The following is a 13,257-nucleotide window of genomic DNA, read 5'->3' as shown; positions in this document are numbered from 1 at the left end:
CCATGGAAGAGGCTTGTGATAGCCCCCAGTGGTTTTTGCTTTACAGATGAAATGAATGAGTTCTGACCTCTGGCTTTGGGCCTCCTGTTGCTGCGTTCTGTGTTCCGCTTCTGCCTCGTTGCCGACCTGTGAAGCCCGGCTGGAAATCTCTCCTCAGAACTCGGTGCTGTTGTTTCTTTGAGTGCCCTTGGAGCCACCAAAGGCTTTGTGCTTCCCAGGGAAGAGCTCCTGGGACAGCCCTACCCCGAGAGCTCTGGGGGACAGTCCTGAGACCTGCGCGTAGCCACGCTGTTTCTGCTAGACTCGTGAGCTGCTAGGGAGATCTCGCGCTCAGAAGAGCTCAAGGTAGACCGCAGTAGTACTTCAGATGTTCTTGCTGGCAGCTGGGAACGAGGGGGAGCCACAGTGATGCCATCCTTGCATGACTGCTCCCCTGAGCACTCCGGTGTGGGAGCAGCGACGGGCAGCAGCAGCGCTGGGGTGCTCATGGCTGAATTCCTCCAGGAAAACACTGCAGAGGTGATGCAGACTCAGCTCTTCCTTTCTCCTGTTTGCTTTTAAAGAGACAAAAATGAAGTCATTTATGGCCATTTATTGCTGATAACCCAAGAAGTAATCATGGTAACTGGTGGAAGTGAATAATGGCTGTAGCGAACAGCGTGCAGCCTGACTGCAGCTGCAGATCCCTGGGCCTGTGCTGTGAATCCATGGCCACCTGCAGAATGCCAGACCTGAGCTGTGGGAGGTGCTTCTGTTCTGGTGGCAAGGTGAGGTTGACTTGAGGTTTGTTATGGAGAAATACCCAATAAAGTAATGCATTCTTTTTAACTGCCAAGAGTTGTCTTTTGCCAGCATCAGTAACACAGTAGTAAACAGAAGTCAGTGGAATCTGTGCCTTATTTCACATTCTCTTTTGGTTGTTTTCTTTGGCTGTATTCAGGCAGCTCATAGTTGGTAAGAAGAGGATTCTGGTGTCTCCACCATGGGCTTTTTCTGTCATGATCTTCTTTAAGCTATTCACACTGGCATTAAGGTTCAGCTCGTTGTGTGCTCTTTACTTCTCCAGTGGGTAGGACTTGTTCTTGCTGTGGCAGAATGTACATGAGTGATGCCTGTGCAGAGGTGACCCCAGTGAGATGTCTCACTAGCAGTGTAACTCCACAGAGCTGTCTCGGTGGAGCTAAGCAGTGTGAGCACCCAAGTGCAAAAACGCTGGTCTGTGTGGAGTGCTGTTGCTAGGATGTGCCCAAGTAGCCAGGCAGGAGGATTCCTTCATCCTCTGTGTCCTTGTGCTGCAGCAGCATGGATGTACTTGAGGGTGAGGGGTGCCTCTGTAAAGCTGCTTCATCTTATGCCATTTGATAGGCAATCAATGGCTCTGAGAAAGCAGGCTGTCCTTTGCCTCAGGGTCTGCTGAAAGGGTCTGTCTTGAAGCATGAGCTAGGACTTGAGCCATCCCCTAACCTGACATGAAGCCTTCTAGCAAACTGCCTCTTCCTGCAGAGCCAAGAACTCCTCCAGTATCCTGGGAAGCTGAGAGTCAAAGTTTAGCTAATGCTGCCAGCTGGCTGGGGAAGGGAACTGGTTTGTGTTCTGTGTGTTTGTGTTCTGGTTTGTGTGTTGTGCTGCCCCTTGAATCAGTACAAAGAAGCTGGCATGTCTCGATGCTGCATGGCTCCGGTCTGAAGGAGCTATGTCTGTTCCTTAGTTGAAAGTACTCTGCAGTGGGACACACTGGGATCACACAGGGCCTGCAGCTACTTCATAGTGCTCACAACTTGGCACCAGCCCTTCAGGAGCTTGTCTGCTGTGCTGGGAGAGAGTTTCCTGTTCTGTAAGCTGCCTCAGCTGTTAGCAGAGGTGCTGGGTTTAACATTTGGGGTGCAGGAGGGATGTGGGAGCAGGGCAGAAGTCCTTATGCCCTCTGACTGCCACCAGCCCCACTCTGTTGTGGCAGATGGGTACCAAAGGAGGCAGGATCCTTGCAGCAGGCAAGTCTGGAGTCAGTCCTTGTGCACAGCTGGTTGAAGAGAGGTTTTGAAGGTGGATGCTGCAGTGCTGAGCTGTGACTTGGGTGGTCGGTCTTGAACGGCCGGAGGCTTTTCTCCTGTATCGAGACTGGGAAGTGGAGTGTTGCAGCTAGCAAGTGGCTGCTGTTGCCAGCTCCTCCACTTCTGCAGCAGCTTGAGGTCTGTCTCAGTGTGGAGATCTGCAGCTGTGCTTCGTGCCCAGATCTGTGGTACAAAGGGAAGAGGTGGTTGAGAACACAAACCATGCAAATCCTGCTGTGAAACCATTCCAGCTCTGGAACGCTGCAAATTCACTCTGAGAGCAGCTGTGGGAGGAGCTTTGGGTGGGCCTGCTGCTGCTGCTGCATTAGAGGAGGGGAGACAGGAGCAGTTTGGGATAGCCTTGCTAAAAACCAGACAGCTGCAGTCTTGAGTCTGCCTTCCACACACAGCAATCCTGGTAGGCCCCAGGTGAGGTTTCACCTTGGGCACAGACTGAGCAAGTTGATGTTGGTAGCACTCATATCCTGCTTCTCTACACTTGGTTGATTCCAGCTTGGTTACATGACTTGGGGGTTGTCTTAAAGCCTTGCCTTTGGTTTCATCCTGTTCCCCACCCCCTGCCATGCATTCCTTGGTCAGCACTTAATGATGTGATTTCTTCTTTGAGATGAAATAGACTGAGAGTGTCAATTGCTAGAAGTGGGGAGGAGAGAAATCCCAGCTAGAGCACAGGGCTAGCTACTTCAAACTGCTCCTTTTGAAGCCATGGTGAAAACTTGAAAGCTTTGCAGAGAGACTTTGTTAATACCTGCTAACTGAAGTGGACACTGATGGCTGCAAGTTTGACTTGGCTGGGAAAAATAAAGTGTTTTCACTCTGAACAAGCAGAGCTGCAGTGTTGGGTTGTGTCTTACACGGGTGGGTGACTCTGATCCTAACCTGCCGTATGGGAGGCAAGAGCTGTAGCACTGCCCTTAAAGGGATGGAACAGACATAATCACACAGACTTCAGCTGTGGCACAGCAGCACAGGCTGAGGGAGCTGGGGGTGTGCAGCCTGGAGAGGAGAAGGCTCTGGAGGGACCTCAGAGCTGCCTGCCAGGACCTGAAGGGATCCTGCAGGAAGGCTGCAGAGGGACTTTCCATCAGGGGGTCTAGAGACAGGCCAAGGGGGAATGGTTTGAAGCTGAGGCAGAGCAGGGTCAGACTGGAGCTGAGGAAGTTCTTCAGCAGGGGGCTGCTGAGACTCTGGCCCAGGCTGCCCAGGGAGGCTGTGGCTGCCTCCTGCCTGGGGGTGCTGAAGGCCAGGCTGGATGAGGCCTTGAGCAGCTGAGTGTAGCTGAGAGGTGTCCCTGGGCATGGTGGGGAGGTTGGAGCAGCTGAGCTCCCTTCCAGCCTGAGCCATGCTGGGGTGCTCTTGAATGGTTTGGTTTTGGCAAGCACTGTGTGCACTGCAAAGCAACTCAGATCTGCATGTGAAGGTAATGTCACTCCAGGAGGGCCTGCTCTTGGGGCTGTAGCTGTTGGAATCCATCTGCACCCTGGCATCGTTCCTGAAGGTAACTTGCAGTGTCAAGCAGCTCTTGTCCTTCGGGGTTATGGCTCTTCTTCAAGCTCTAAGCTTCACTTTGAAGCTGTCTGAATTAAGTTTGGATCTTGCAGTTGCCACTTGAGTTTCAGCTATTCCATGGGTTGAAAGGCTTGCTCAGGTATTGCCTTTAGTGTTGCAGCTTCAGAAACACAGCCCCCCACTGACCTCAGGCTTTCATGTCGCCTCTCTTCTCTGTGGGACAAATGTGTTTTCTGCAGTTCAGTCGGTTTGGGAGGCACTGCTTCACAGGAGGATTGTTGCCACATCCAAGAAGCCTGAGAAGTTGCACAAACACAGTCAGCTGGTAGGAGAATGAAGATTTCCTCACTGCCACATTGTGTTATCATGTGTGAAGCAGTTCTGCTCTCACAGTCAGAATGCTAAGGGTTGGAAGGGACCTCCAGGGAGCACCCAGGGTAGGGCACCCAGAACACATCCAGGTGGGGCTAGAAAGTCTCCAGAGGAGACTCCACAGCCTCTCTGGGCAGCCTGCTCCAGGCTCTGCCACCCTCACAGGGACAAAGTTTTGCCTCCTGTTCCCCTGGCACCTCCTCTGCTCCAGCTTGCCCCCAGTGCCCCTTGTGCTGTGCTTGGCCATCCCTGAGCAGAGCCTGGCTCCAGCCCTGCACATCTTGATCCCCAGCACTGAGGGCTCCCAGCTCCCTGAGCTGTGCTCACAGGGAGATGTTCCACTGCCTGCAGCAGCTCTGGGGCTCTGTGCTGGACTCTCCCAAGCAGTTCCCTGAGGTCTTTGACCTGACTGGCCCAGAACAGGACACAATGTTCTGTTACCTGCTTAGCCCAGCTGAAGGTGGACTGCTGGATCACTGGGGAGGTGAACTCCTAGCAGCTTCTGGCTGTGAGGTGCTGTTCCCATGCCGAGGAAGCTAGAGCAGGGAGTGCAGGGTGGATCTGTTTGTTGTGTAGTTTGCAGAGTAGAAGCCTTTTAATTCTTGCTGTCTGCCACTAGCTCTTTGTCTTGAAGCTGGAAGGTGCAGAGGTTTGTAGGCTCCTGACCAGTAAGCTGGAGTTTCAGACTGCATGGAAGCCCGGCGCAGGGCGGCGGGGTGCAGGGCGGCGGGGCGCGGGGCGCAGGGCGGCGCGGCGCAGGGCGGCGGGGTGCAGGGCGCAGGGCGGCGGGGCGCAGGGCGCAGGGCGGCGGGGCGCAGGGCGGCGGGGCTCAGGGCGCCGGGGCGGCGGGGCTCAGGGCGCCGGGGCGGCGGGGCTCAGGGCGGCGCGGGGCTCAGGGCGGCGCGGGGCTCAGGGCGGCGCGGGGCTCAGGGCGGCGCGGCGCAGGGCGGCGGGGCGCAGGGCGGCGGGGCGCGGGGCGCAGGGCGGCGGGGCTCAGGGCTGTGCAGCTGCTGGGGACATTTGGGGGGCATTTTTAAATTCAAATTTAGTTTCAAAATCAATGGTTTAACTTATTTTGGTTTTTACTGTGCAAGGTTCTGCCTCTGGTTAGGGAAAAGCAGTAAAGCAAAGCAGGACTAGAGAGTAACTGGCACCTCCTGTTCTGGTAAGTCCAAAAGCTTCACACTGAAATCGCCCCAAGGCGTGGTGGTCACTGGAAGCATTAACTGTGGAGCAGCTCTGTGCCCACAGCCACAGCTGGCACAGGGCTGAGCTGGGAGGCTGCTGGGGAGGGAGCCCTGGCCCCTGCAGCACCTCTCACTAAACTTTCTTGGGAAGGACTTTTTGCTACTTTAAAATAGGCTGCCCAGGGAGGCTGTGGCTGCCTCCTGCCTGGGGGTGCTGAAGGCCAGGCTGGATGAGGCCTTGAGCAGCTGAGTGTAGCTGAGAGGTGTCCCTGGGCATGGGGGGGAGGTTGGGGCAGCTGAGCTCTGAGCTCCCTTCCAGCCTGAGCCATGCTGGGATTGTAAGCCTGAGTCTGTGTGGGGTTTTGGAAGGTACCACAGCTCTGGGGTGCTTTCTGCTTGGGAGGAGACATTCTGGAGATCAGGATTTCCAGATCTGCTGTTTGCATGCAAGGGCAATGCTGCAAGGGGCCCCCCTGAAAATATTTACTGTCCTCTGAGTGATGGCCTCAAGAATCATGACAGGAGGTTGAGGGCTTCGACACAGGCAGACTTCCGAGGCCCATGGCTGCCGTGCGCCTGCCGGGCTGCAGGGAATTCCCTAGTACAGAATGCCTGCTGGGGGAGGGGCTGTGCCTTCTTGGATGTCCCCCAGGAAGGGTGCTCGTGACAGCTGGAGATTCAGGTTGGATGATAGAGGAAGCCTTTCCCCTCCTGTGTGCTGAATTCCACAGCAGGGAGGCACTTGCCAAGGGCAGGCTGGAGGCTGCTTGCAGAGCAGTCACGGTTGCTCCCACTTGCTGCTCTTCCACCCCTCTGACATGCTGGAGCACATCTGCTTGGCTCAGCTCCCAGCTCCACACCAACCTTGTCACTCAGCCAAGTGGGAACAAAATGCCTTCATCTTTGGCACACCTGCTTTCTCAGGTGTGATGTCTTGTACCTCAAGTCTTCCAGGTTCTCACTGCAAGCCAAATTACAGCTCAGTGCCATCCCACTGTGAAAACTCAGAGGCTGCTGCTGCAGGAATAACTCAGGGCAGCTGTGGATGCTGTCACCATCTTCACCTCCTTACACCAACACTGGAGGAGCAGAGTGATGTGCACTGGAGAGGCAGTTCCAGTCACCAGCTGCTCCTTGGTGTGGATGTATCCAGGTAGGTTTGGGACATGAATATCCACCAAGGACTGCAAGCACCCACGGGTCTGAATGCTTCCATGTGGTGGACTGGGGAGTAGTTAGGGAGAAGAGAGAGAGCTGAGTGGGTTTTGTCTGAAGGGGTTTTTCTTATTCACCCCTCCTGTTCCCCACTCTGAGGCCAGGCCTTTGAATTCTCCTCCTTTGTTTGCTTTATCCCCTTCAGGGTTCTGTGACCCCACAGAACATGACCCAGGAGCTGGGCAGTGAGGACATGTCTTGTTCACACAGCACTGCAGGCACCTGCATGCACTCACTGCTGGGAGCTCTCCTGCCTGCCCCAGCATCTTGGAACTCCATCACTGCCCTCCCTGGGCAGCCTGGGCCAGAGTCTCAGCAGCCTCCTGCTGAAGAACTTCTTCCTCAGCTGCAGTCTGACCCTGCTCTGCCTCAGCTTCAATCCATTCCCCCTTGGCCTGTCTCTAGACCCCCTGATGGAAAGTCCCTCTGCAGCCTTCCTGCAGGATCCCTTCAGCTCCTGGCAGGCAGCTCTGAGGTCCCCCTGGAGCCTTCTCCTCTGCAGGCTGCACAGCCCCAGCTGCCTCAGCCTGTGCTCACAGCAGAGCTGCTCCAGCCCTTGGAGCATCTCTGTGGCCTCCTCTGGGCTCTCTCCAGCAGCTCTGTGTCCTTCTCGTGCTGGGGACACCAGCACTGGAGGCAGGATTGGAGGTGAGGTCTGATCAGAGCCCAGGGGCAGAATCCCCTCTGCTGCCCACCCTGCTCTGGCTGCAGCCCAGCACACAGCTGCCTCTGGGCTGCAGGAGGGCACTGCTGGCTCCTGGGGAGCTGTCAGTGAGTAAAGCTGCTGCTGCCAGTGGTGCCTGGAGGTCACCAGATGCCTTACAGAGCTTCCCAGAGCAACCTGCTGTCAAATTCATTTACAAAGAACGAAAGCAAGGAGCTGGAGAGGCAGAAGAGGCAGCTGAAGGTGGCTGAGGCTACTGCTGGTTTTGTTGCAAACAAAACAAAAAACCCCTAACAAAACCAACCCAGACCAGACTGTTAGGGGAAACACAAAGATCATCTTTTGTTATAGCTCAAAGAACGAAGGAGGAAAACCATGTGGGTGTCTAAAGGCATGGATTATATGGCATGGACAGGAGTTCATGCTGCTCTTGGGAAGGTTAAGGTGATCAATCTTGGCCTCTAAAGCTGAAAATGACTTAATTTTCAAAGTATGTAGGAGGCTGCTGAGCCTCTGGCACAGGCTGCCCAGGGAGGCTGTGGCTGCCTCCTGCCTGGGGGTGCTGAAGGCCAGGCTGGATGAGGCCTTGAGCAGCTGAGCCCACACCAAGGGCAGTGCACTTCTAACACAGACCCTGGGTTCAGCCTTGGCTTCCCTGCAGTGCACCTCCAAAGCACTGCCTTCAGGTAAGGCAAAGATCTCAGGGTAGAAGAACAAAAGCTGGTTATTTCCATAATAGCTTGAGAATGGTCGTGGAAGAATCCCAGGCCAATAGTGAAACAAGAAACAGGAAACAGCTGGCAGCAATTAATCCATGATGAGCCAGGGGCTGGAGCAGCTCTGCTGTGAGCACAGGCTGAGGGAGCTGGGGCTGTGCAGCCTGCAGAGGAGAAGGCTCCAGGGGGACCTCAGAGCTGCCTGCCAGGAGCTGAAGGGATCCTGCAGGAAGGCTGCAGAGGGACTTTCCATCAGGGGGTCTAGAGACAGGCCAAGGGGGAATGGTTTGAAGCTGAGGCACAGCAGGGTCAGACTGGAGCTGAGGAAGAAGTTCTTCAGCAGGAGGCTGCTGAGCCTCTGGCACAGGCTGCCCAGGGAGGCTGTGGCTGCCTCCTGCCTGGGGGTGCTGAAGGCCAGGCTGGATGAGGCCTTGAGCAGCTGAGTGTAGCTGAGAGGTGTCCCTGGGCATGGTGGGGAGGTTGGGGCAGCTGAGCTCTGGGGTCCCTTCCAGCCTGAGCCATTCTGTATATTCCATGGCAGAGCATCCTACAATGTCCTTGCAGCCACTTCACGTTGCTCTGGCCTCCTGTCTGATGAGAACCAGTTCTGCACAGCACATGAACTCTGCCTTGAGTTTGCAATGCAAAAGGAAATGTTTCTTGTGGTGCTCTCTTTACCAGTAGTGCAGTAAAGCAAAAGAAGACTTCTGCATGTCACCCTGTAGGGTTCTGCTAATGCTGTGCTATCTGGAGGCCACCTTGTGTCACTAGGGAAGTAAAATCCGGATGTCAGGACCAAGGCAGCACTTAGCTGCATCCCAAGAGGTAAGGAGTTGAGAGCAGTTGTAATTGTGGAGAGCAGATGCTGCAGTGATGTGTCACTGCAGCCTCCCAGGGATGATTGCAGGTGGTGTCTGCACAGGAATCTGAGGACGTGTGGCACCCTGCTCTGGGGCATTCTTGCCTGGGCAGCTTCAGGGATGCTGCAACGCTCTGCCTGCACGGTTTGTGCTCTGCTGCTGCTTGACAGAGACACAGGCACAACTTCCACAGTGAACAGGGGCAGTCACAGTAGGGTAAAACCAGCCTCCAGCACACAACAAAACCTTGGGGGTGACATCTGAATCTCGGCACTCTCCAGTGTTCACCTTGGGGTGGAAGCAAACAAAGAGGTTGATGAAGGTTGGCTCTGAGAGACAGAAAAGCCTTCAGTGGTACCTGCTGGCTCCATGCTGTGGGGATGGACATGCTGGAGAGGCAGAGATTGCTCTGACAGCTACTGAGCTTACAGGGGTGAGGAGATGTTCTGCCCCAACATGCAGCAGTCCATCAGGGATGGAGGGCAGGATAATTATCCAGGGCACTTGATGAGCAATCTCTTTGAAGCAGACTGATACTCTGGAGCAGGTCATGCAATGCCTGGAAGTTGGGCTGGAGAGCCTCTGCTGTGAGGCCAGGCTGAGGGAGAGGAGAAGGCTCCAGGCAGACCTAACAGCAGCCTGCCAGCACCTGAAGGGATCCTGCAGGAAGGCTGCAGAGGAACTGTTCCCAAAGGCCTGCAGGGACAGGACCAGGGCCAATGGTTTGAAATGAGAGCAGAGCAGATTGAGATTGGATGTGAGGAACAAGTTCTGCACCAGGAGGCTGCTGGAACACTGCAACAGGCTGCCCAGGGAGGGAGTTGAGACCTCATCCCTGGAGCTATTCAAGGTCAGGCTGGACAGGGCTGTGAGCAACCTGATCCAGTGGAGGATGTCTCTGCTGAGTGCAGGGGGTTGGACTGGGTGAGCTTTGGAGGTGCCTCCAAACCCAAACCACTCTGTGATTGTAGGTCAGGAGGGCAGCCTGTCTACCCCTCTGCCCCAGGTCAGCAGCAGGACCCTCCCAGGGCAGCTCACCTTCAGGACAGCACAGGGTCTGTCACTGGCTCCAGGCTGCAATCCCGAGTTGTTCAGTTGCTGTTCTTATGTTAAACCTTTCCCGTGCAGCACTGAGGAGTGCCAGGAGATGGCATCATGATTCCATGCTACAGTGGATTGCCTTTCAAAGGTAAAAGACCCCAAACAACCGAAAAAATCCACCCAACCCTGTCCCCCCCCCAACACCCCCAGACACAAACCCCAACAGACAAAAACCTCAACAACTCCCTTCCCCACAAACCCCAACAATGCCCCCCAGCACTGCTGAAGGACATGAGCTGCAAAACTTGTGTTCATTCTGTCTTTCATCACAGTAAAGCTCCTGGTGAAGGACAGCTCAGCACCTACCTGCCTGTGGCCTTTCACAGTACCTCTAGTCTAAATTCTTCTACCTTTGGTTTGTGTTCTCTGAGATCTGCTGGCTTGGGTGAGCAGTTTGATTCTTCTCACCTCTAGTTAGTTTGGTGTTGGTGTGAGCATTGTGATGCACATCTAATCCCTTCTTCCTCTCAGCCAGGTCTGTGGCTTTGATTCCCCTGAACCCTTGGGAGCCAGCATTGCTGCTCTGGAGCATGGGGTGTTACCTGCACACCTCCAGTGGGGACCCTCTCAGGGGCTACAGTAAGATAGGAGGCAGATGGCTGAAGCTGCTCCCTGCCTGTCTGCTGAAGGTCACCAGCCCTGCATGAATCACACACAACAGACTGTGGGCTGCTGCTGTTTCTGTCCTGTGTGTGTGCAGTGCAGCAGTGCAGTACAGCAGTGCCAGGCTCATGCTTTCAAAAGCCAAGACTTAAAGAGTGGCCAAGGTGCCAGCAGCTTTGTAGGTAGAGAAGCTCTCAGTGCAATTGCCCTGCAGTGGTCAAAGGTGAGTTTCATTCTTTTCTAGGGGTGAGCTATAGGGATGAAAAACCAACACAGCAAGTTTTGCTATCAGTCCACCTGTGAAAACGATTCCACACAAAGCCAAGTCCTGCTCCACTGGTCTGTAAACTCCTTGCAGCTGGCAGTGTCAGCAGTGTGATGGCATCACAGCCTCTTTGCTCAAACCCTTTAGGGGCTGCCAGCTCCCATCCATCCCTCTGACAGCTCTGTAGCACCAGCTGAAGCAGCCCAGACCAAACTGAGGATTTGCTTGTGAGCAGGGCAGAAACTTTCCGAGCCCTGCTGGTTTCTGTGAAGCTGTTATACAGGGAGAGAATCCACCAGTGAAGAGACAGCTCTGAAACACAGAGGTCATCCTTGAGTGTAGTTTCAGGAGGGTGGTGGAACTGTTTGATTGTTTCAACTGAACTGAAGCTGTTCCTTGGCAGTTTCCTCTCTCTTCTGATGAAGCATTCACTTGAAACCAAACTGCTGACACAACTTTGGTAACAGTGACATTCCCTCCAGAAGCAGCAGCCTGTGCCAGTCTCAGCAGCCTCCTGCTGAAGAACTTCTTCCTCAGCTCCAGTCTGACCCTGCTCTGCCTCAGCTTCAAACCATTCCCCCTGGGCCTGTCTCTAGACCCCCTGATGGAAAGTCCCTCTGCAGCCTTCCTGCAGGATCCCTTCAGCTCCTGGCAGGCAGCTCTGAGGTGCCCCTGGAGCCTTCTCCTCTGCAGGCTGCACAGCCCCAGCTCCCTCAGCCTGTGCTCACAGCAGAGCTGCTCCAGCCCTGGGAGCATCTCTGTGGCCTCCTCTGGGCTCTCTCCAGCAGCTCTGTGTCCTTCTTATGATTTAAGCCTAGTAACTGCATTATCTAAATTCTTTGGTTGAGTAAATCCTCAGACCTGTAGGGCACAACCATTCTGTGTGCTCCTGCAGCATCCTAACGCTTTCTTCAGGAGCACTTTTGCACTGGGTACAGAAAAAAGCCACTGTTGATGGGTTTGAAAGCAACCTGTGTCTTTACTCTGTGAAGCTGTGGAGATCTCAAAGGCCTTTTCCAACCTGGTTAGTTCTATTCTATCCTATTCTACACTGGGAGCAGCGCTGTGTCCTTGGCTTTAACATCAGTGCTGCTGTGCAGCAGTTTTGTTGGTAAGGACATGCATGGAAAAAGCTGTGCTCAAAGTTACTGACTCCAGAGGAGCTCCTTGCTGACACTGTTTGGTTCCAGCACTCTTAGGTTTCCAGCCCCAAAACTGTTAGCCTCTTGCTTTTGTGAGTTGGTGATAGATGGACTTCACTGATGCTCTTGTTTGTCTCCAAAGCAGACCTCTCAAGAGCTCTGCCAGGGAAGCAATTCCCATGCTGCCACTCACAGGGGGTGGTGTGTGAGTCATGGCTGAGGGCCAGGTTCATCATCTCCAGCAGAATCATGCTTAATGACTACATGTTTGCACAGTGGTCAGTAATTAACCCTGACCTAAGAGCCAGAAAGGAAGCAAGCATAGCCACAATGGGAGCGGGGAGGTGTCACAGGACACGCTGGGTACAGACAGGGCCAGGGGGAGCTGTGACAGCTCTCCTCTTGCTCCTGCAGCTCTGTGCCCACAAGTTCCCAGTTACTCATCACAAACAGGTTGCAGAGCTGTAAGTAAGTGGTTAAAGCACTTCAGGCCTTGGGTTTATGACCGATTTTAGTGTTTTTCTGGGGCTGCTTCTTCTTTGTATGATACCTTCCACTAGTGAAACTTAAACTATCTTCTCTGTTCTTAAGTAAACAATTGTGACTGTTTCCAGGGCACAGACATCTACTTCTCCCTCGCGTCCGTTCTGCAGCTGCACCTTGTCTTTCCTTCCACAGTCAAGTGGCAAATTGTCTAATCCTTTGTCTTTGCTCACCGACTGAAGCACGGAGCCCTCCCAACGCCCACTCCATTTCTCCTCTTGGAAGAACCCAATTGTCCCACACCCGCGATCGGGGGCAGCTTGTCCAGCTTGCAAGCTAGCCCTGCCGCACTCAGAGCAACCCCCGCGGAACACTCTTAGCAACGCTGCTGCCCGCAGGGCCAGTGAGCACCGCGGGGACTGCAAGATCAGAAAGGTCTCCGTGCCTGCAGCCCCGGAGCAGCTCTCTCTCCACCTCCCCCTTCATCTCCAGCGCGGGAGGGAAGGGGCTGACCGGCAGCCCGGGCGCCTTGACGCGGCGGCAGGTAGGGTCCCACCGTGCGCAGGCTTGTCCGGGGTTCCCTGCGAGGCGCCGCGGGGAGCCGCGCCCGGCCGCGGCTCGGCGCTTGCAGGCTGTCAAAGGCATTCCCGCAGCTGCCCGCACGGGAGAGCCCGCGGCGCCTCCTCTGCCTCGCTCTTATTGGCCCGCGCTCCACAGGTCACCCCACGACGCCCGTGTCGCCTCGCTCTTATTGGCCCGCGCCCCTGACATCACCCCGCGCCGCTCCCTTCACCTCGCTCCTATTAGCCCACGCTCCTTGCGTCCCCCCAGCGCGCCCCTATCGTCCTGTGCTCATTTGTCCGCGCCCCTGACATCACCGCGCGGCGCCCGCTTCACCTCGCTCCTATTGGCCCGTCTTCATTACGTCACCCCGCGGCGCCCAGCTCGCCTCGTTCTTATTGGCCCGCGCCCCTGGCGTCCCCCCGCGGCGCGCCCTCTTCCCGCTGCGGCGCGCAGGCGCGGCAGGCCCGCGGCCCGGCTCCCCGCGCGGAGGGAGGCAGGCGGGAG

The sequence above is a fragment of the Dryobates pubescens genome, chromosome 5 (assembly GCF_014839835.1).
Source record: "Dryobates pubescens isolate bDryPub1 chromosome 5, bDryPub1.pri, whole genome shotgun sequence".
In the NCBI taxonomy this organism is placed as follows: Eukaryota; Metazoa; Chordata; class Aves; order Piciformes; family Picidae; genus Dryobates; species Dryobates pubescens.
Note: the sequence above shows the minus strand (reverse complement) of the source record.